This window comes from Thermobia domestica, chromosome 1 (assembly GCF_964235325.1).
Source record: "Thermobia domestica chromosome 1, izTheDome1.hap1.1, whole genome shotgun sequence".
Taxonomy (NCBI): Eukaryota; Metazoa; Arthropoda; class Insecta; order Zygentoma; family Lepismatidae; genus Thermobia; species Thermobia domestica.
Window position 1 is genome coordinate 26,790,429 of NC_137454.1, and position 22,876 is coordinate 26,813,304.

General features: G+C 37.3%; 1 protein-coding gene across 11 annotated transcripts in view; it reads left to right on the top strand.

Annotated features, from left to right (window-relative positions):
- pnut (septin 7-like protein pnut) overlaps positions 1 to 22,876 on the top strand; it is a 451,701-nt gene that overhangs the window by 294,400 nt on the left and 134,425 nt on the right. The window lies entirely within an intron of this gene.

Sequence of the window (22,876 nt, forward strand, 5' to 3'; positions counted from 1 at the left end):
AGTTTTTCACTGAGCAACGTTAGGCAAATAGGCCACATTTTTACATTAAAACGAACTTTTCAATTTTTGGCAGTTAGCATGGATTTTTATTCAGTCTACATATCTTCCCATGCTTCTTGAGCAAAATTATGAAATTTCACATGAAATATGCTAGGAATCTAATAGATATTCTGACAAGGTAAGTTAAACTGTTACGTAAGAAGATTCTTTACAAATTCAGTTTTACCTTTTTCCGGTAGCAATTCAAACTATTCACCCATAATTGATTTATAGATGATAGGTCCCCGTTAAAAGCTGGTATTTGTCGAATGTTGCTATAAACTTTCCACCTAAGAGACTCTTCTTCCCTGCAGACAAGTTCTCATTCGTATTACCTTTATCGATCTTTGGGAGCGACTGCAGTGGCATTCTTTCTTCACTGAGTTAGTACATCTTTCTTCACAGGACATATCTTTCTTCACAGGAGTCTTCACTTCACTTAACAAAATATCTCTCGAAGCACATGAGACTTTCATCTTCATTATTCAGTCTCTTTTGGGCTGAAGAATGTTGCTGCTTATTTGTGTTGAAGCTTCAGCCGCTTCTAAATTCTTTTGATAAGATATCCAACAGAATCATATAATGTAACTCCTGAAAAATTAATCTTTTATTAAGAATTTATTGTTTCCATGATGACTTCCGAAAATAGTTGTAGTTATTTTTGTTTTAGACGAATTAAATGTAAATAATTAATAGGTTCTTGATGTCACTTATCTTGTAAAACTCGAGGGTAATAAATCACTAATTAAGAAACTGACGTAATGTAGAAATAAATTGAGAAATTTGTGTCACTTTCCTCACTTGAAACTTAGTTAAATGGAAAAATTTTAAGCGTCCTTTGGGTAAGATTTCTCTCTCTAAAAATTGTCAGTCTTTCATCTGACACTCTGTGTGAGCGTAAGAAAATATTTAATGCCTCTCCTCCTATTCGGAGTGTCCTCAGTTCGTATGATGACTGGTTTGAATTTCAACTGGATTATTAAGCCGCTGTGGCTCAGGGTAGAGCGATCACCTCTGGTGCCTGGGGTCCGTGGTTCGATCCCAGCACGCGCCAAGTGAACTTTGTCCTGGACAAACACCGTGTGCATAGATTGTCTCGGAATTCTCCCGTTTCCTCCCACTTTCTTAATTCCACAATTTTATTCATTTCTCATCATCTCCGTCTCCTTTAGCCTACCCGGCATAACCGTGGGACGTAAACTTATAAGATTTTTCAACTGGATTTTCTGTTGCCAGATGAAGGACTGATTTGTTATCGTTAAAGGAGCAGTTCGACTTAGAAATGCATTTTTTACAATTTATTTCCATTTGTAGAGTTGAAAATTCTAAAAGGAATGGTGTTTGTTTGATCGCGATACGTTCAGTCGTTAGCGAGTAACAGAGGAAGAAAGATTTTGTGATTACGTCATAGGTAGGCAAGGAGCGAGAGCAGGCTTACATATACATACTACACAGTGCGAAGCATTTCGTTTGTGAGAGGTGCGGCGGCACGTCCTAAGTGCGGTTTCCTTTTCCAGAACTGATTGCAAAGACTTACAAATATCATCTGCATGTAGAAAATGATATCTGATGGTGGGCTGTACAAACGTTTTTATATCATAAAACGTATCCTATAAAGCATTAGTTCAGGGTTTCAAAAAAAAAAAAAAAATCGAAACCAATATGTAAATAGATGGCGGACGAGATTGCTGCAACACTTAAGTACCTTTTCTTTAATCATTCTTCCGATTCCCAAACATAAGTATGTTCATTTTCACGTTTTGTTGCAATTTTTAACGCTGCCCCTATAATTTTGTGCTTCAAGGTATGTACAGGAGCGCAACATATGAGGCAAAAATGAAGTAACATCTGTAAAGTTTGCCAGAATACGAAAACCACTTCACCGGTTAAATTTCTTTTATTCTCGTAGCGTCCGCGGAACAACTCTCATCACCCGTTTCATCATCATTGTCACATGATACAGAGCAATTAAACGATGAATCAATGTCTTGAGGAACAGTCATCGTCACTGATTCCTTCTACAAGCCGGTATATTTCACTTCCTAATTCACATTGATAGCTTCTTTCTAAAGCAGTATCTTCAGAATCATGAGTGACATCGTCTCTATTACCCTCTAATGTCTCGTCTCGACTACAACCGACAATTGCGTCTTGTACGATATTTGTACGTTGGTAACTGGACATAGATCGGTGCTTGTTCAATGGCTCGGATTTTAAACCTTTCAATAATATACTTGGAACAGCATTCTTTCTCAGCTTGCGTGTAAATAATTCTCCTGCATTAGCCAGAAGTGAATCTAGACGGTAAAAACTCAGGGGGGGGGGAGTCAGAACCCAGACTATGATATGTATATCATGTTTACTAAAAACTTTCAAAAATATCTGAATAATAGCTTAAATCAATTTTGTCACTCAAAAACCGGGGGGCCCAGGCCTCCGGCCCCAGCCTAGATCCGCCACTGGCATTAACTTTTCTTTCAGTGAGCTTGACTTCTCGAAGGCAGGCTCTTCAAGATGTTTGGGACACGAGTGATTTTATTTGGTACATTTTTTCCCCTTGATTTTCTTGACCCATAATGTATATAGATCTGGTGATTTCTCACGACTTAGAAACGTAAGAAAAGACACTTTACGTCCTCAGCTTCAATTGCACAAGAATTACAACCGAAAACACAGCAGGTGTTAGGCATTTCTACTTCACTTCACAGACACAGCACACGCTGTACTAACACGTGTTTTCTCCTTCACACTAGTGTTTCTTTCGGAAAAAAATCCGGGGGGGGGCAAGGGACACTTAGTATTCGGAGAGGCACATTATTTTTACACAGTACTATTATATTTATTACATTATAGACTTAATATTTTGGTCTCCTCCGGGGGAATCTCTCAGAGCTCCGGGAGACAGTGCCACTCTAAAAACATGTCTGGAAGAAACACTTTTTCGCACAACTAACGTAATTATTGCTCTCTCTCTACTCTTTTTTATACTAATGCTATAGGAAAAACAACTAACAAAAACTTCCCTCAAGAATCAACACAGAGCAAGACTGCTAACAAATCCAAAACACAATCTATTAAATCCAATGCACTATTAAAGGTTTATCAGCTGCGTACAAGGGAGTGGTTGCTGACTCACATTGAGTTTCTCGTGTATCCCACCAGTGACGTCACTATTTACGATTCATCAAAAACAAATGCCTGTAGAAGCTGAACGAGACGGCCTATCAAGATATAAAAAAATACGGGTCTCTTATTTTTTGTTACTCTTTCTATTGCACCAAACTTGTTTTTAACTCGAACTGCTCCTTTAAATAGTATATTGGAGCTGGACAACCTTCTTCCGAAATTTTCTTCTTACCTTTTTAATGTGAATCCAATGTGTACCTGATACTTTAGTATCAATATTTTATATTTTTTGATAACACGAACTGAAGAAGAAATGCTTGACCGTTTTGTAGTAATTTAGTTACTGACATATTTTCAGATAATATGTACCCTATTGCTATTTCAAGACAGCATTAGGGGATGCAGTGGCTAATTGATAAAGCACTCACATCTAGATACGAATTTCAAATGGTCCCAGATTCCATTAAGACAATGTTAGTTTGTAGGTGATACCATCCTGTACGTGGGTTTTATATGGGTTCTCCCAATTCCTGGAGGGCGTAAGTAAACATCGGGTGTGTACAGCTTTAATTTCAGTATTAAGACATTTTATGCGTGTTGTATATACTAAACGTTTTCTCCTGGTTAGCTTTTTTTTAGTGGTTTTCTTTCATTTCTATAGATTCGCTTGTTAATGAGCAGAAGTCCTAATTGCATAGCTTCATATATCGTAATATGAGGAGAACGGGTGTTTTCGATCGAGGCATGTGCGGAAAGAGAAGTCCTTGAGAAACAGCAACAGCAGTGGATTGTTGAGGAAGAAACAAGAAGCGAGACAGCTGGTTATGAGTTCAAGCACATGATGATAAGTAGTAATCTGTAACTACAGAAAGCGCTCCAACAGTTCTCTCAAGGTCCGGATTCAAGATGATAGTACGAAATTTGAAAAGCGATAGAAATGTTAGCAAATTTGTGTTCATTGTTTCTATTGCATAAATAGAGTTACCATTCAAAAATGTATTTTCCGTATATGAAACTTCGAGAGATTTCTCTGTGAAACATTTTTCTCAAACTACTTGAATATTTTCTAAATGAGTGAGTCTTATGACAAGCTTTCTTTAAATTCTACCATTTATCCTCACTTGTTTTCTAGATTGTCTCAGCTTCAGTTCCAAGGCAGGTTCTAACCCATTTACGTACCGTAGCTAGCAGATTCTTATTTTCAGTGATCACTAAACTATGTGGAAGACTGAAAGGTGTAGGAACAGTGAGAATTTAGATTAGGAATATCATGTATACATATATGCATATAATAAAATTTCCCCAGTAATAGATTTTTATGATTACGTTAAATATGATATTACAAAGCTTTTAAGTTTATTTTAAAAGTATGAGTTGTGTGTGAAAGGTTTCTAAATTTCCTTCCAGATATAAGAAATAATAACGAAGTTTATCAGGATTGTAGGATAATATTTAAAAAGACAGAGGGAAGGAAGTAAAACATCCGAATCCCAAATTTGTCTCAATATACCGAATTGCTTCAATTTCCCGCTATTCTCTTAAATTCCTTTTTGTTACCAAAACGAATTGTCATTCTTACTCCTCACACCTTGCAACATTTTTATTTGACGTGTATTAAGTAATTAATTTGCGTGAGAACAGTTTGTTATTGAAGTGCACTGCTCTATGAACCGTCCTCTAATCACGTAGCTCTACCGTCAAAACCAGGAGAAAGCGCGTCTTGTCATTGGCTGCTCACAGCTTTCGTGTCTTTCAAGGCACTCGGCTGTTGCCACGTCACGCCAATAAACAAAAGCCGTAAAGCTGGGATAGTTCAAGGGTGTGCGTTAAATTGCAACACTGCATTAACTCCAGAACTGCAGAAATTTAATTCACAGTTACCACATCAAACTACGTACCCAGTAAGTAGTTTCGAAGAAAAAAAAGTTAAAAAATAATTTAGTTTCATTAATAATAGTTTGAGGATTTACCTTGCTCACTTTCTAATTTTTGATTGCGTTTCCGTAATTATCTATAAGACAAAGTAGAGACTTTTAAAAATGAAAACGAATAGTTAAAAGAACAAGTCCATATAAATTAAGTAACTAGGACTAGTTATTGAAGAGGAAACTACAAAATTCTCCGCATGGGTCGTATGTATCACCACTTGAGAACTTCTACATTAAGAGAATTACTCAAAAATACAGGGTGTTTCTAAATGAATATCAGAGTTTTTAAGCTTTGTAGTATTTATTACAATTAACGTACAATTATAAATTATACATCAAATGAAAGATCACTTTAACCAACTTTTGCTACAAGTGTTCAATGTGAGTACCATTCGTTACATGGCACACATCGAGTCGATAGGCGAGTTCTTCCCAACCTTGATCAGTGTGTTTGGAACAATTGTTGCAACAACTGGTTCAATCCTCTTTCTTAACTCGGATAGGTCAGCTGGTAGCGGAGACATATCCTTTATTCAAGGGCGCCCATGTTGTGGTTTCCAGGGGGGGGGCAAGTATAAGCGACATTTCAAATGTAGGCTCAAATTTTGCGATAACTATTCTAAAATATCTATTGGGTTTTCGATCTTCCGAAGCACAATTTCCTCTAAAGGGGGGAAACGCCCCACCTTGCCCCTCATGATGGGCGCCCTTGCCTTTATGAATCTCCAAAAGTAAAGATCTCTTGGTGTCAGATTTGGTAAACGTGGAGGCCTATAAACTTTCCGCTGGGATGTGGCACAAAATATATTCAATTTAGGGCAGTCTGGTTACAACTGTACCATCTCGTGGCGATTTCCTGACCCCCAGATGCGAACATTATGAATGTTCACATCACCACTTAAGTGAGAAGTCGATTCATCACTGAAGACGACACGATCCAGAAAATCTTCATCGCCATGCAGCAATTTCGCCATTTTTGCTATTGGTGCTTTCTAACGACCGACAGAGGAAACAGTGCATGCGTATGTCGGCGTACAAAACTGTTAGAGTTACTCTTCCATTTGATGTATTATTTATAATTGTAAGTTAATTGTAATAAATACTACAAAGTTTAAAAACTTCGATATTCGTTTTAAAATAGCCTGTGTATTCTAATGGGAAATTAAGTTGCGGATGCATCATTTTGTAAAGAAATCGAGCTGCAAGTCAATAGACCACTCCTGAAAGATACCAAAAGAAATTGGGACTTAGAAAGGGAAAGATGCTAAAATAACTTTTAAACAGTTTGAGCGAAATGACTTGTGAGATTTTGTGTAATAGAGGCTCTTAAAACTGCCCAAAATAAGCATGCGTTGACACAAAAGAAATTCATGATAGATAATAGACGGGCGTCTACTCGTATAAACCGTTCCATCATTTGCTACTTACCATTCTCGTATAGTTTTCGTGCTAATGCTAAGTGACAGCTCCTGTGATTTTTGAATCATCACTAATGCAAGTGGAGGGGAATTTGCAGACAACGCCTTCTTTCCTGCAAAAGAATCAACTCTGTGAGTGTGTGTAGTTAAACTTGATTTCTGTAACAGCATCATCAAGTCAATTGCTGAAGACAATGTGAACAAACACAGATCGATCTTCCTAACCATCTATTGTCACGAAGTTGCGTGCCTTTGGTTCTTGATATGGAGGTAACTTCTCTGAATAACAGAAAATAAGATGGCACCATTATCATTTAGCATCCTGTCATCTCTGCTTTTTTTTTTTTTTTCAAATCAGTGAGGGAGCTTTTTCTTCATTGTACTTTTATAATTGGCGTTGTGAGATAGTGTGTCATTGTCATCTTGAAAGCTTTCATTAGACGTCGCGATGTTTATCTGCTTTGTTGGATTGAAAACAACACTTCTGTTCTCTTGACGAATAAAAATCTTATATATGTTTATGATGTAGAACAGTGATGGCCAATTGATAATACACTGAGGGGCAGGGAAATCAAATAAATAACAATAAACAAGCAGTGATGGCAATTTAAGAACAATCTATTATTATTCTAATAAGATTTCCTCGTCCCGTTCTCGTAAATTTTGTATAGTGTCGTCTCGTCTCTATTTTCGGAAAGCTCGTCTCATCTGAAAATTTGCTCGTCTTGTTTTCTGAATTCATGTACAAAATTTGATTTTTTTTTGGGGGGGGGGGGTTAATTTCATCTAGAGATTACCAGAGTCGTTTCGCTTCATGAGAGATCGACGAGGGTTGTAGTTAACATTTTAACAAATTTATTATTGTAATGTATGGTGTAATGATTTCCATATCTTTTAAATGTTGATAAATGCTCTTCGCTGTGTTCGTACAATTAATATATCAATTTATAGTTTTTACTCTATGAATCGTGTTAACACTAAAACATTGTTTGAGATGTAAGATTTTGGTGAACTATAGATATGCTACATTCACTTGATCCCTAGTCTTCCATTGCAAGCGCTGGTATCGGCTGAAGGAATTCCACTCGCTTTCTCTCGCTTAGCAACAGCTGAACCCTTATTGGCTCAACGCGTGCGTATATGAGGGTGTGAGCGTTAGTTCGCATTTTTGCCACGGCTTAAGACATTTTGGCAGCAGAATAGTATTGCTCACGCCATTCGAATAATTTCTCGTCTCGTGTCAAAAATAAGGTGATAATTCTCATGTTTCTCTTCTCATGAGCAACACCATGCATAATAGAACAACAATCATTGCTTTTACGAGTAGTGAAAACAATGAGGTTTGTCAAGTTAGAAATCAGTCTCGATTCAGGTATATCATGATACCCAACTACACTGTTATGTATGGAATTTAAAAGTGCTAATCAATACTTTTTTAATCTTTATTTGTGATCCGTCATTTTGCCGTCACTAACGGAGAACATCTTACATGGGGTATCGTTTGACGTTGAAGAGTATTCTTTAGTGCCCAGCCATTTTTTAACGTTTGAGCAACGATAGGAGAGAACATGTGGTAATCTAATTTAAGAAATAAATCCTTGAAATCTGGATATTACACGTTACATAGCCCCTATAATAAGGAAAAAGGGATTTTTGGTTTGTCTGGTGGTCTCTTCGTCCATTCGTTTGGCTTGGTGTATATTCACTTGACTAGAGGTCCGTTAACGTATCCGTACCAGATTGTATTCTAAAGGTTATCAGATTGTCCAGGATTTCGAGTGTATTAACTATTACATGCATTTATACAATATTAATCTTAAATTTAATGTTCTGGACTTAACTAGCACTTCCCACGTAATCTAGCAGTGAATTTAATTCGCTCTAGGTTGCTGTCAAATGTACTTCAAACCTCGTGAGTGATTTCCATCGTTACACCAGTATTGAAATCACACCAAGAAGAATTTCGGAGAAAACTTCTCTCGAAGGGTTCAGAGCCCCCTTCCCTGGGTAAAAATGTATGGATCTTCCACTAGTTGGAGCTTCAGAGTAAAACCTGGTGGACATGACATGAATTATAACTTAAAATTCGAGTATTATAAAGTTTGTTGAATTTTAAATAACACATTTCAACGTATGTACGTATTACGACATAGAAGTCAATTCCCGTAACTATCAACTCTTTAACTGTTCATTATCTACTAGTCGTTAACAGTCATAATTCTTGTGACTTACAGGTTGTCCTGTCTTATACTGATTAATAAAATTCGAATAAAAGGAGACAAACTTACACAAGCTACTTAATTCACAATAGAACTGCTCGGAATTGTCGATCGGGCAGTTCTGTGATACTCGGTTATTGCCGTTCATACGTATCCATTCACAATACACTCTTTTACTGTAGAGTGTACATCTTACAAGCTATGGCGTTTCTTAATAAGCGAAAAGAAGTCACTTCTTATAGCACATAAACTGCTGGTTTCCTACTGACTTTATCAGTAGTAAGCACAACAACCAAAAATGGCACCATAGTTGTGTTTTGCCAACTAGTTATTAAAAGAAGCACTCGCTCACTTGACGGCGTATGAAACCTGGAGGTTCAGTACCGCGTTCTCCATTGACTTCTATCCTCAGGCAACTGGATCCAGTTTCTACTTTGTATTCCTGTTTATCCGAGATCCATCTTAATATTGCCGTCCCATCTGCGCCTGGGTCTTCCTGATGCTCGTTTTCCGATTGGATTTCCAGTTACAACTTTGAAAGCATTCCTGCTTCCTTCATTCTACTTGTAGCTACATGACCTGCCCACATGAGCCTCTTACTCTTAATGACTGAAACAATGTTTGGTAAACAATATAAATTATGCAGTTCCTCGTTTCCGTCATTCCCCAATCTCGTTCCTCTTGGGTCCGAATATTCGTCTTAGAATTTTAATCTTAAATACTTTCAGTCTACGTTCTTCCTTCAGAGTAAGCGACCATGTTTTGCAACCATACAAGACAACAGGCAAGATTATCGTTTCATATTTTCTTTTGAGCTTTAAATTCCTCTACATAATTCGCGGAAAAAAAATTGAACATGAATTATTCCTGCATTCAGTTGACATTTAATTTCTTTGTGGATATGGTTTTGGTGAAGCATTCCAATATTTTTTTTTTTTTTTAATTATTGATCGATTGACGCTTTTCGTCAACATCGAAGCTGTATAGGACCGAATATATACGAGGCCTGATCAATAAAGATTGATAATAAATGAATAAAACAGTTACCTGTACTGATCCTCCAAATGTTGATTGTCTTTTTCAAAATAGTCCCCATTACATGCAATGCAATTGTCCCAATGATTTTGCCAGTCATCAAAGACATGTTGGAAGTCACTTTTGGACAGATCCTTCAAAATCGCCTCCGCAACTTTCACCACTGCTCCTGAAGATGCGAAGCGCCGTCCCCGGAAGTGTTTCTTCAAAGTTGGAAAAAGAAGGAAATCACAGGGGGCTAAATCATGGCTATATGGAAGATGGGGTACATACGGAACGCTGATCTTTGCAAGATAGTCAACAGAATTTCTGTACTGTTCTTCACGTGTCACTTCCATGTTGCCTTATGCGAAACTAAAACTACGTGTGCTTGAACGGTTACCAAGGTCACATTCCTGACGTCATAGCCTTCAAACTTGCTCGATCTATTCGTCACTTCTCCCACTACACAGACGTGTTTGGTTTTCTGTGCCTTGCTGTTGTATTCATCTCATAAACACTGATGAACAGTCTTTATTGATTAGCTTATGTAGTTTAAAGTAAGATCTGAACCAGGCGCGTCATTTCAGACTTCGCTTGGGGGGGGGGTCAAGGGCACTACCGACATAAGATTTTCACGTTTTGTACTAGTATATTAGTAGGCAATCTATTAAAGTATATGTATTCCTCGAACTCTTGGGGGGGCAGTTGCCCCCTCCTGCCCCCCTAAATGACGCCCCTGATCTGAACCACTTTAGTGCCGTCGCTGTTCTTCCACCGAGAATCGAACCCGGGACTTCGTACATCAAAGGCCACTATACCAGCGAAGAGGGTTATTATCAAGATGCGGTGAATAACGAGTGTAGTCACTTAAGAGGCACAGTGATTCAGTTGTATAGTGCTGATCTTTGAATTGAAAGTTTCGATGCCTTAGTCGTACTGTATGAACTTCAGTTATTTTTTACTTTTATTTTATTTTATTATTTTCTTTTTTTACCTTAGAAACCATAATGGCCGATTCTTATTTAGTATTCCATTTCTATTTATAACACCGTGAATACTTTCTCTATGTTTGTATATATTGCTTACAAATGTTATATAAACTTTTTAATGCTAAGAAGGTTTGAAAGCGAAACAAGTTTGATTCTGTTCTGGTAATGTTGTGCAGTGAAAAAAAGAGTAAGAATGTGTGATTGGTTAGACCTTGTTTTATGTGTTAGCAAGAAAGAAAGAAAAGGAAAGATCATATCGTTTAGATGGAACCACAAACATATAAATGTTACATTTTTGTTTTATTGCTGGCAATTTTTCTGCTGGACCATTGGTTTTCTCGGTGAATTTAAGGGTTATAGCCAGCTTGGAGGTTTTTTTGTTTTCGGAAAGCTCTTTGTTTATAGCGAAAATAAAATCTGTAACGCTTTCGATTCGTTCTTCGGAATAACAGTCTCACTGAATCAATGTTTTAATATGAGGAATAAAATTAAAGAAAAAATTGGGTTCTTTGACCTTACGGTGGAATCGAAATTAAACTTTGTTGTTGTTCGAGGTCAAGCTGTGATAATTTTTTTTTTTTTTTTCCTGTCGTGCAATGTGAGTTCTGGTGCTCTTTAATGCGTTGGAGATTTTATTAGCTGCATTATACCGTGTCCCTTGTCGCGTTTAGAATTTAGATGAATTAAGGGGCAGGTGGCAGTGACGTAACTAGGATGGTGCTTGTGCCCCCGACGCCGGATTGGGAGGGCGCAAAATTGGGCATATATTCGAGGGATAGTTTTTGGTTTGGTTGGTCAGAGGGCGCTAAGGTGAGTTCTTGCCCCGGGCGACAACTAGCCTAAAATAGTTACTTCGCTGTTAGGTAGAAACAATATCGATTGAAGCAAACTTAAAAATACTAGAGCGCTCATCTGTGGTGTCACCCAGACTATGTTATGATGGGGAACGTTGTGTCCGTGGGTTTTCTTTGGAGTTGTTCTGTTCCCTCCATCCGCTCCTTTCATATTAATTTAGTTTCAGAACAATCCTCTCCGAGTATATAACCGTGGAAGGTTATAAAGATTTCATTATATTGAGACACCCCAATTCCATTGACAAATTTATTATTAAAGACCTTCAAAAGAAATGATATAAGATAGTGAGTACATTCTTGGCGTGCAGCAGCAATAGAGTTGTGAACTGTTACATATCAGTTGTGTACTTAGGTATTTGGTCCGTGGAGAATGTGAACTTTTCGGTCTTTTCTTTATTTGTAAGCATTTTTTTCTTTCATCTTGACTAATTCAAGGGTTCAAAATTATGCGGAAAATAATTTTCTTCCCAACTCTTCCGTGTTTAGCTATTCAGCTTTCCTCAGCCGGGCTTGATGAAAGGTACATAGCAACGCTTTTCTCCATGCTGTCTTCTCAAAATGTCACATGTTGACGGTCCATTATTTATAATAATAACTCACGAAGCAAACTTGGATTGAAGTACGGAAACTATTGATACATATTCTAAAGGGGAAAAAGACTAGGTCTTTTGTGGCTAATGCGCGTACTTTTTGTGCACATATTTCCAGGTTTCATTCCAGCCGGGTGCATTTCTTGGTTACAAACCTGAGCAATGTTGATTCGGATTTTTAAGTAATCTATCGCGCCCTTACATAGGCTTAGTGGTGGGGAATGACGTTCAACAGCAATCAATGAATCAAAGCGATGTCTTAACTAAATAAACTGTCATATTTATCTATCTATATATCTGTATCGCTACCAAAAATCGAAAGATCCTACGTTACACTGTCCTATTACCATCTTGGTCTACCCAACCGTTTCCTAATTAAAACCATGTATTCAGTGCACGCCTAATGCTAGGCAAGATATTGTGTAGTGATACCCATGGCTGTACACTAATATAATATGGAGATCTGGGCAAGAAGAATAGTGTATTGTGTGCATCGAAACTAACACATTCCAAATATCTTTCAAAAACAATAAAATCAACCGTGTGATAAATTTTCAGTTCTATATTAACACTGTATTCTTCAACAAACTTCAGTTCCATCTTCAAATGTTAAGTGCTTCTTCTGCTTGGCTATGACTTCCTTCAAATGGATTGCATGTGTAGATAATGACATGTTATTAGTAGAGTCACTGGAGTGTCTTTATGAGAAAAGTGGCAATGACTAGATTCAAGTGTCTTTGTTCTTTATCTGCATAGAGAATGTTATTTCTGCATTTAGCTATTGAAAGTTTGCTTCTATCTAGTTTTATTTATTTATTTATATATATATATATATAAATGGGGGACGTGTAAAGTCATTAGAATTAAATCCATTCCATAGTTTTGAAGTTGTTCTTTTAACTATTGACCTTTATTGTGGTGTCTTACCATCTTACGACTTCTATGTTGCATTATAATTCCAAACAATCTTTCTTAGTTTTCGACGTAGTCATTCTCAAAAAAGATCATTATTCTGGACCATAGAGAAAGGTACATAATAATAAACATGAAGTAATACTGCAAAATATGTTATTTACTCCGGAAATCAAACTAGACGTTAACGTGGATTCCAGAATCATATAGACTCCTACGGGTAATGAATATATATATATATATATATATATATATATATATATATATATATATATATATATATATATATATATATATATATATATATATAGTTAGTTAGTTAGTTAGTTAGTTTCATGCAATGGTCCAATTTCAGCCACGATAAATAAATTGGGATTGATATTTGAGAAATGACTTAACTGGAAGTTTTGCCTGAAGACCTACATTTTTTACTTACTTGCTTATTAAAAATTTTCTTTTGGACTAGATGTGGTACCAATGATCTATTACGTCAGATTTCGCATGTTCATTTTTTGGAAAAAGTTATTTTCAAGAGCAGAGAAAATTTCAGATGCTAGATCAACCGATTAAGGCAGTAACAATACTTCGTTTTTGGTGTTCCACGTACTCTAGATGAATTTGTGTTATCAGATGGCCATTCCGTTGTTGGGTAAAGTTTCGCTGACACTCGTTGAAAGTGGACTATCTTGTGTCTCCATTTAAGCGTAATGAAATCAGAGTTTCATTGCAGTTGGCTACTGTTGTAAGTTGGGAAAATTTTAAATTCGTAAAATTTGTTACTTGGCACTTTACTGTCGTTGCCCCTTATGGCCTTGCTTCGTTTTACTAACTGAAAGACAGAATATTCCTTTACCATTTTGACACACAATTCTTTGTCGTAAGTTCAGTGGATGGATAAATTGTTCAGAATAAACACACACACTCACACATTCATGTGATCGTTGTTGATTGATCCCGGGCAATGGCAGTATATAATAAATTCAGATATTAAAGTATGTTAAGTAGTGATGTGATGACTAACGTGCAATGACGTAAATAGGATATTTTTCCTAGGGCGGCCATAGCCTTTTCTGCAACGACCACAGTGGTTCAACGATATTCTAGAAGCTGACCTCTAGTTACGCTTATGCTAATGTGATGTGGTTAGCACTAAATGATGCAGTTTGAGGTAGGCCTATGTAAAGAATCAGAATCACTTGTAGATAGTTTAATTGTAGATATTGTACTGCAAATGAATATGAAGTATAGAGAAGTATGATGATCGTTTGGCATTCAACACCAATAAGGGTATATGGGTTGTGAGCAGGGGTACCTTTTAAGGGGGGCAGGAGGTTGCTCCCTCTATGAGTTTGAAAAACATATCCTTTATACTAATATGCTAAGAAAAAAGTAACAATCGTGCCTTCCCTCCGGCAAAATATAAAATTATGCTACTGGTTGTGAAGCTGAAAGTGACGGCCTTGTGCACTTGGAGTGTACGTACGAATTCGATCTAATAAGATAAATAATAATAATTGCTTGAGGATTGCATTGGCTATTAACATGTATCATCATCTTGTGAATGTACTGCTGGATGAAAAATTCTCAAACTTTTCTCCACAACCATGTGTCTTGGGCATTTATTGTTCACGTTACCACACAACACTATTTTAATCTTGTTATCCAGTCAAGGATTGTTTTAGTTCACCGATTATCAGTTTTTTTCCTACAGTATGTCTTGTCTACTGAACTTCAATGTTTTTATTTTCACGATAATATTTTCTGTGTGTCATCCAGATTTACATGGGGGAAAAGAGGGACAGAACCATTTTGGGGGATTTATTTTCGTATATGAAAAGGGTAGTTTTATATCTTACAATACATCTTGTCTGTGGGAAGGATCCATCTTGCTCCCCCTCCCCCCCTCTGGCATTGGTCACTGTTCTAAGCCATGTATTTCTATCTTTGAGGGTAATTCTTGTCATACGTCTCCTTGTTTTCACTGTACAACCAGAAGATAGTGAATGTCTTAATTTATCAGTGTTCACATGTCAGATCTGTATGTAAAAACAGATGGAACATATTAAGTGAAAATATTTATACAAAGATGATAACAGAGCTACTATCAATGTTCATTTATTTATGTCATCATGCTCCAAATCAATTAGAAAATTTTGAAAGCTGAAGATAAATTATGTGATGGTAGTATCAGATGGGTAACGGTCTAATTTGCGTTGTTTATCCCTTGTTTGATTTTATCGATGTGTTAAAACTGTCGTTGATGTGGACCGATTCCATTCAATTATTTTCCATCTGATATGGGATATTGAACTGACAAGATTGAAAGGGAAATGACCCGACGTGAAGGGAATGTTTGTAAGTGTTGAGTGCGGAAGTAGAATTGTACGTATGATTGTCACGTTCGCTTGTCCAGTTTTTTCCATGCCCAATGACCGGTTGCTGGCCATAAAGAACTGCAGATGCTCCATCGTAATGCGCTTCTATAGCTGTCTAGTTTGGAAACAATTACTTGTTCTTTATTTCTTCCTGTATATAAGAAACTTTTCTTTGATACGTTTGTTACTAGGAAATATCAGTGTTTTTTTAAATGTAATGACCATAACCGAGGTGCCAATCAAGGGGGAAGAAGGGAAGTTGCGTTACCTCCTCTCTAGGTCGTATTGCAGCTTGTCCGAGTTGAGAACACCGCCGTTTTTGTTCCATTAGTTTCCAGCAGGAAATTTGTTTGTTGTTAGTGAGTAAAGTGTGTGTCATTACTATTGTGGACAGAAAATATGTTAAATGAAGGCTGGTAAATACTTAAATTGCCGCAAAGTATGTTCAACAGAACCTAGAATGCTCACTTTAAAATGATTACGCAGTACTGACACAAATATAAATCACTTCCTTGTTCGTTAAACAAGAGTTTTTGTTTGTATGTTTCTAAAAGAATGAATGAAGGTCTTTCTTTCGTGTAGCGCATACGTCCTGCCGAAATGCGTACTTCAATCAATCATCGGATGTTAAAAGCGTTTCATCAGAGACCCATTGTGCTCCAGTGTTCTCTTTATTTTAAGCCTTCCTCTACTGAAACCGAAATGCGGGTTAAACACTTCGTGCTAGAGAAAATTGTGAATATGGCTGAGCTTGAGTAGAATAAGATTGCGGACTCCTTAGACCGATAAGCTGTACATTTTCCTCTTGAAGTATATGATTCCGACTTCCGTTTCCGGTGACATAGTTTTTGGTTATGAGTCTTTTCCCACTTTATCTGTAGTAGTGATTAGTTGAATACTATAACTAGGTTGTGATCCATATAAAGTGTATTTGATGTTGAAAACTCAGAAAGTAAGTAAGTAATTATATTTCCGAAGGCATACTATCATCATATCCTTCTTTCTGTTTTTTATATTACCAGGTAATACTGGTTATTTTTGTTTCCTCTCGTGATATGACTGATAGTGGTAGTGTGCTTCATGGATTTCTTCTTCTACTTCATGAAATAGAATTATATCTGTGTGTGAAATGTACGGAGTCTATCTCGGATACGGTTTATGATAGTGTAAAGAACATTTTAGAAAATAAAGTGGAAGTGATCTTGTTACTATGATCACGGAAGGAAGAACCTGTGTTTTATAACACTAAATCCTGTATTATGGTCACAGTAACGGATATGAAACTTTGAGGATCTCGTGCAGAATAAAATAATAATAATGAATCTTTTGTGTAGAGTAAGATAAAATATTGGATGCGATTTTTCTTTCTTATGTAACGCCGAGGTTATGAAAGATGAGACCTACTGTTAACGTGGCCACGGATCCACTACCGGTGCAGTTGGTGGATGCACATATTACTATGCAAGATCAACTCTCAGTATAGGACGGTCCCTATCACATTATTTCAACTACAAGAGAGGTGAGACCACGCCACCTGCCCAGGCTGTATGTGGAGTTTTATACAGGGTGTTTCAAAATTAATAGTGGGGTTTTAAGGCTTTGTAGTACTTATTACATTTAACGTACAACTACAAGTGTTTAATGTGAGCACCATTCGTCACACGGCACACATTGAGTCGATAAGGGAGAAATGCCCATAAACTTTCCGCCGGGATATGGCACAAATCATATTCAATTTATAAAAGTGTCGTTGCGACTATACCATCTCGTGGGGGTTTGCTGACCCCCAGATGAGAACGTTATGAGTGTTCATATTGCCATTTAGATGAAATGTCGATTCATCACCGAAGACACACGATCCAGAAAATATTCATCATGCAGCAACATTTCATTTACAGAGTTGGCACGTAAAGCGTAGTCTGTAGGTTTTAGAGCTTGTAGCAACTGTAAACGATAAGGATGTAGTTAAAAGCGTCTCCTTAAAATTCTCCACACAGACATTTGAAAGCTTTCTGCTCACTAGTCGCCATCTTTGCTACTGTCGCTTTCTAACGGTAGACAGAGTAAGCAGTGCATGCACATGCATCTGTATTAAACTGTTTGAATTGCTTTCATTTGATGCATAATTTATAATCGTAAGTTAATTGTAATAAATACTACAAAGACTTACATATTCATTTTGAAACACACTGTCAGAAATAGACATCGCAGGAGAGCTATGAGACACAATTGAAAATACTCGAAATATGGATATGGTGAAGAATGGGAATTATCTTCACAAGAAGTTGGGCAAAAAAGAGTAAGAACGGAAATAGTTTATAAAGAGGAAAGAGATTAGAGTATTTCTCGCTATGATTTCAGGTGTTATGTCGTGTGTTTTATTTATTTATTTCGACTTACTTTACATGTCGAGATTAAGGGTATAAGAAGCCTTATCTACCACTTAAACATAACTCCAAATTTCAAGACAGTACTGTGTCGTAATGTTAAAATGGTATTGCTTTTGCTAATCCTGTCGTACAGACCCTGAAGATGATGACGATAAAATGAGCGAATCATCGGTTTAGTATCACAACACATGACGTAACACATTGAAAAAACCATAGCAAGAAAAAATCAAATTCTTGTCGTGAAAGTTTAAAACAATAGTTAAGACATTATTACAGTTAAGCGGAATATATTCAATACCATTCATAAAATATACTCCAAATACCAAGCGGCTTTTACACAAAAGGATAATAAATCATTAAGTACTTTTATTTGTGTTTTATCAGCTCCATTGTAAAAATGAAACATTCTGGAAAACAGAAAATTCATCGCATAAATCTCTCTTTCTTCCAAAAATTAATGTACGATTACTATATTGGTCGCGAGGAGTCGTGAAGGTTAACCTAGATTTACCAATTTCACCACCCATAGAACGCGAGGGTGTGTCTCGGTTGTCAAGCCCCTCCGTGAAATTTTGTCACTGTAGCATCTCGCCTGTGTTGCCACACTTGATACAATTGTACCAGATTCAGCTCTTTTTGTCATTCATCGGCCCGTTGGTACCACACTGGCATTTTCAGCCCCTTTTGTGAAAAAGTTGGTGCAATTCTACCCAATTCAGCACCATTTAACAAATATTGTCAGATTTTCAAAAGTTCACGTAACTCATACTGTGTTGGACTCTTAAGAAATGCTGGTGAACATTCATTCTGTGACGTTGCACCGCATAACGCTACGAACTTCATGTGGAAAATTCGTAATTCGAACTATACCGGGAAACAAATGACGCTAGATGGGCGCATCCGCGCCGTGCAGGAAGGAGCCGAGAAAGAAGCAGTGTGGTGGAAATTTTAGCTTAAAATCTTTTTTTCAGCCGTTTTTGTTTAAATTTGGTACTATTTTTCAGCTCACTCCAGAGCTCGGACTGTGGCAACACTGCCTCTCGCACTATACGGAGAACATCTCGTGAGGGTGCAGTGTTGTCGGATTGCGCTAAGTTTCGTTTTATTATTATTATTATTATTATTATTATTATTACCGTTTAGTTTGAAGAATTGTTAGTGTTCGTGTTCTGTAAGTGCTGTTCCCCTCCCCCTCGTTTGCTATGTCTTCTAATTTGGGCAATGTTGTTGTTGTACTTCTGCTGTTTCACTTGTTCTCAAAGGTGCGTTCGGAAGGCAGTTTTACATCTTGTACTAAACGGCGTGACAAACAGCTTGGCATTTGAAGGCGGCGCTCCAAGTTCCCTTTAAATGCTGCTAGCCAATGAGAGGCCAGCGGTATTGCCACGTTTATTTTGCACACATCCACGTCTATTCCCTGTCACCTGATCGCGCTGTAGTTTGCTTAGCCATAGCCACACCCCTTTACCACTTGGCAACGTCGCGACAGAGCTTGCGTTTTATTCGTTTAGCTGAAATGCCAAGATGTTTGTCACAGGCTTTGTTTTTAATTCTTCCGATGCATCGCATGTGAGGAAAAGCTCTTCTATGATTCGTGTAGATCACAGGCTTCATGAGTCATCACAATCACTACTGTAACTCAAACATTTATTACCCAACAATTATTTGCAAAAGAATTTGTCTTGCTAGAAGTGCGATAGAAAATAGACAAGAAAGGGGAAGAACTAGACAATTAATGAGCGATGTTAAAAAGGGGTAATCCTTACGTCAGAACTAAAAGATTAGTTGAGGGAGGACTAGTGCTGCATAATACTTGAGGTAAAGTGACCTTGGCAGACGAGAGAATGCTTATGATAATTCGTATGGAGTAAAACATCTAATTATTGATATGTTCTCATAATTGCAGTGCCAGAACATGTGGCGCCGTGTAGTAATCCACTTCTTTTCAAGGCAAGATAATGTGAAGAATATTCTTTTCCAGCAAAGTAAACTGACATGATCGTCTGTGTATCCACCAGTTAAGGCCGATTGCATAGTGACCAGGGGACAGTATAGTCGAGCCGAGGTTCAGTACTGACTAAGCAGTGCAGCAAAGCCTCGTGCTTCATGGAAATGTTCTGACTGACACAATCACTCAATGAACTCAGACTCCCCCTTCCCTCTATCCCTCCGCATTTTCTCCCGCCTACCATTGTCTCAGCTTGGCTAGCTTTTCACCGGTCAATATGCGGTCTACTGTACATTCGATTTAAGTCGTGGCGCGTCTCGTCCTTTATAACCTTCGTCGTTACAGCGATGTAAAGCAAGATCAACCATTACTCGATTTCCACTACAAAGAATATTATTCTGTACTTTTCCGGGAAAATAGCCACCCCATAAGTGTTATTCTAAAAGATTTCCAGGGTAAAACTTTCTTTGACGTACCGAAATTCCCATTCATAGTAGTAAATTCATAAGGGGGGCTTATGATGGCTGTAGCCTCTTGCCTCCAGCTGGCTGTCTAAAAAGAATCATCATCATAAGATAAAATGTGACCAAATAATGAAAACATATTCCCTTTACTTTCCTACTGTACTTTCACAGAAACGTATTAGGCAAAGTCAGGAGGGGCCACAACTTTTTCTAGCCCCGGACTTCCAGATGGGTTAATCCGGCCCTGTTCATACGTTACTTTCATGTTCACATGTTTAAACAGTACTTTCCCGGCAGTATCACGTGTTTAAACTACTTTCCCGGCAATATGTAATCGTATTAATACAAGTCATTGGTTTTTAGGTTTCAAAATTAAAGAGGAAATAGAAATGAGAGAGAAAATTGAACATCCACTGCTGTATATAATCTGTAAAGTAAAAATTTGATTAAATAGAAGAATTGTCGAGATCAAAATTAGCATGACAAATATACTTGTTGTTAGAATTTGTTCAAGCATTAATCAGTTGCTTATCAAATATTCAGTAACATGTTTGCCATAATTTGAGGTAATTTCCAATTCTAACACTGACGGTGCAGAGATGAGCGCCTTTGAAGCGTGGGATAGGATTACACACTCAATTCCAGGTTATCTAAGCGTGAGGTTTGTTGCGAACAAATATGGTATGTCACTATTTTTTTTTTCGAATTAGGGGTGATTTCTGTTTCCTGATAATTGGTAAGACCATTACCGCAATTACTAAGCACTTCTATTCATTGTCCCGTATTGATAGCTTTTTAACGTAAAAAGGGTACGGTGTATGTATTTTCCTCCCGTGAGGCAGTAACATTAAATATGTTATATGTATTAACATCAGATAGGTTATATAGGTTCTATTCTATAGTAACCATGCAGAGTTTATCAAAGCAGACAAAAATTTCATTCATATTGTAACTGAGAATCTGTTGAATAATTCAAAAGGAAACTATATTTAAATCATATCAAAACATATGAGGCCATATTCAGAGTCGTTGCTACGAGTGATTAGCATCATACTAAGAGATTGACTAACGAATCGCTAACAGTAGTTTGAATACGACCCATAGTGTGTCATTTATTCAAATATCTTTCCAAAAATTCTCTACCGATCTATATATACAAAGATGTTTTGAAGGGTAATGTTAGAGTATACCGAAACTTTATATATACGAGGGTGATTCAGAAAGTAATGCCTCCTAGGTGATACCTCTGTGTTTGACAGCACCGAAAAGCTTGCCGTGTCAACTACAAATGATGACATCATTTTTGAGCATATTTGCACCAACGCGAAAGGTTTTCATGCCATCGGCAAAGAATTGTGGTGGCTGCTGGCGACACCATTACCGAACTGCTGCTTCTACCTCCGCACCACAACTGTAGCGTTGGCTCATAAGGTAGTCCTTAAGAGTCTTCATCCCGGCGAAATTAAAATACCGCTAATTTTGCAGTAATTGTGATATCTTCAAATAGATAAAACATAATTGAAATATGGAACAAGAGCGCCTTAGACAATATTATTTTGCGTGAGGTACTGTTATCACAAGTCACCTAGTGGCTTTTCGTTTTCAGCTGTTTAGAAACGCGAAAATAAATGCTGATTTTCAAAATGGCTCGAAATCGAAAGCAGATAAGTGAGTCGTGATAACGGTTTCTTATGTAAAATAATATTGTCTAGGGCGCTCTTGTTCCACATTTCCATTATCTTTTATCTATTTGAAGATATCACATAATTACTGTAAAATTAGCGGTATTTTAATTTCGCCGGGATGAAGACTCTTAAGCTTGAGGAAGAGTCAAAAGTCGCAGGGCGCAAGATGAGCAGACTCTCAACACAACAGATGGAACAACTTTGATTTTTTTTTGGGGGGGGGGAGAGGAAATCTGGCGGTACTCCATCGACTAATGATTCGTTTCCGGGTTTTAATGGTGTATCCACGACTTCTCGTCAGCGATGAATGTTCCTGGGTACACAACCTTCCGCAGTCAGAAATTCAATGACAGCCCGCTGTTTCAACCGGACGTTATCACTGGATGCCATGGATTGCTTCCTTACTCTGGAACGAGAAAAGATAGGAAGGTGAAACAAGTTACATTCTATAGCTTAAACATCAGTGCAGTAATGATAACAGTTCAGAATGTTTGCAGTACTGTTTGCCGAGTAGTGCGCTTTGAGAAAAAAAAATTACTTAATCACCCTCGTACAGTTGACCAACTGTATTTATATTTTTGTATCAACCTCCAAGAGTTCAACTCATTTTTCTGATATACTTTACATTATTTGGTGGTTACCAACAAAACGCAAATAGATACGTTATTTAAAAGAAACAAATTGTTAAAAAAAAAAAAAAAAACTTTAATACAAAGTATGAGATCGGCTGACCGTTGATTTGCATAAACTAACTTCACAAACTCAACCGCCAGTCAAGCGGTTGTGCATGCCAATAGCTTAGGGTTATTCACTAAGCTGACCACACTTTTTTAAATTGTTGTGAGTAACTTAAAGACAATGAAGAATATCAAAAATTTAAAAAGTAGGACAAACAATATCTGCAAGCTGCTATTGTATATAC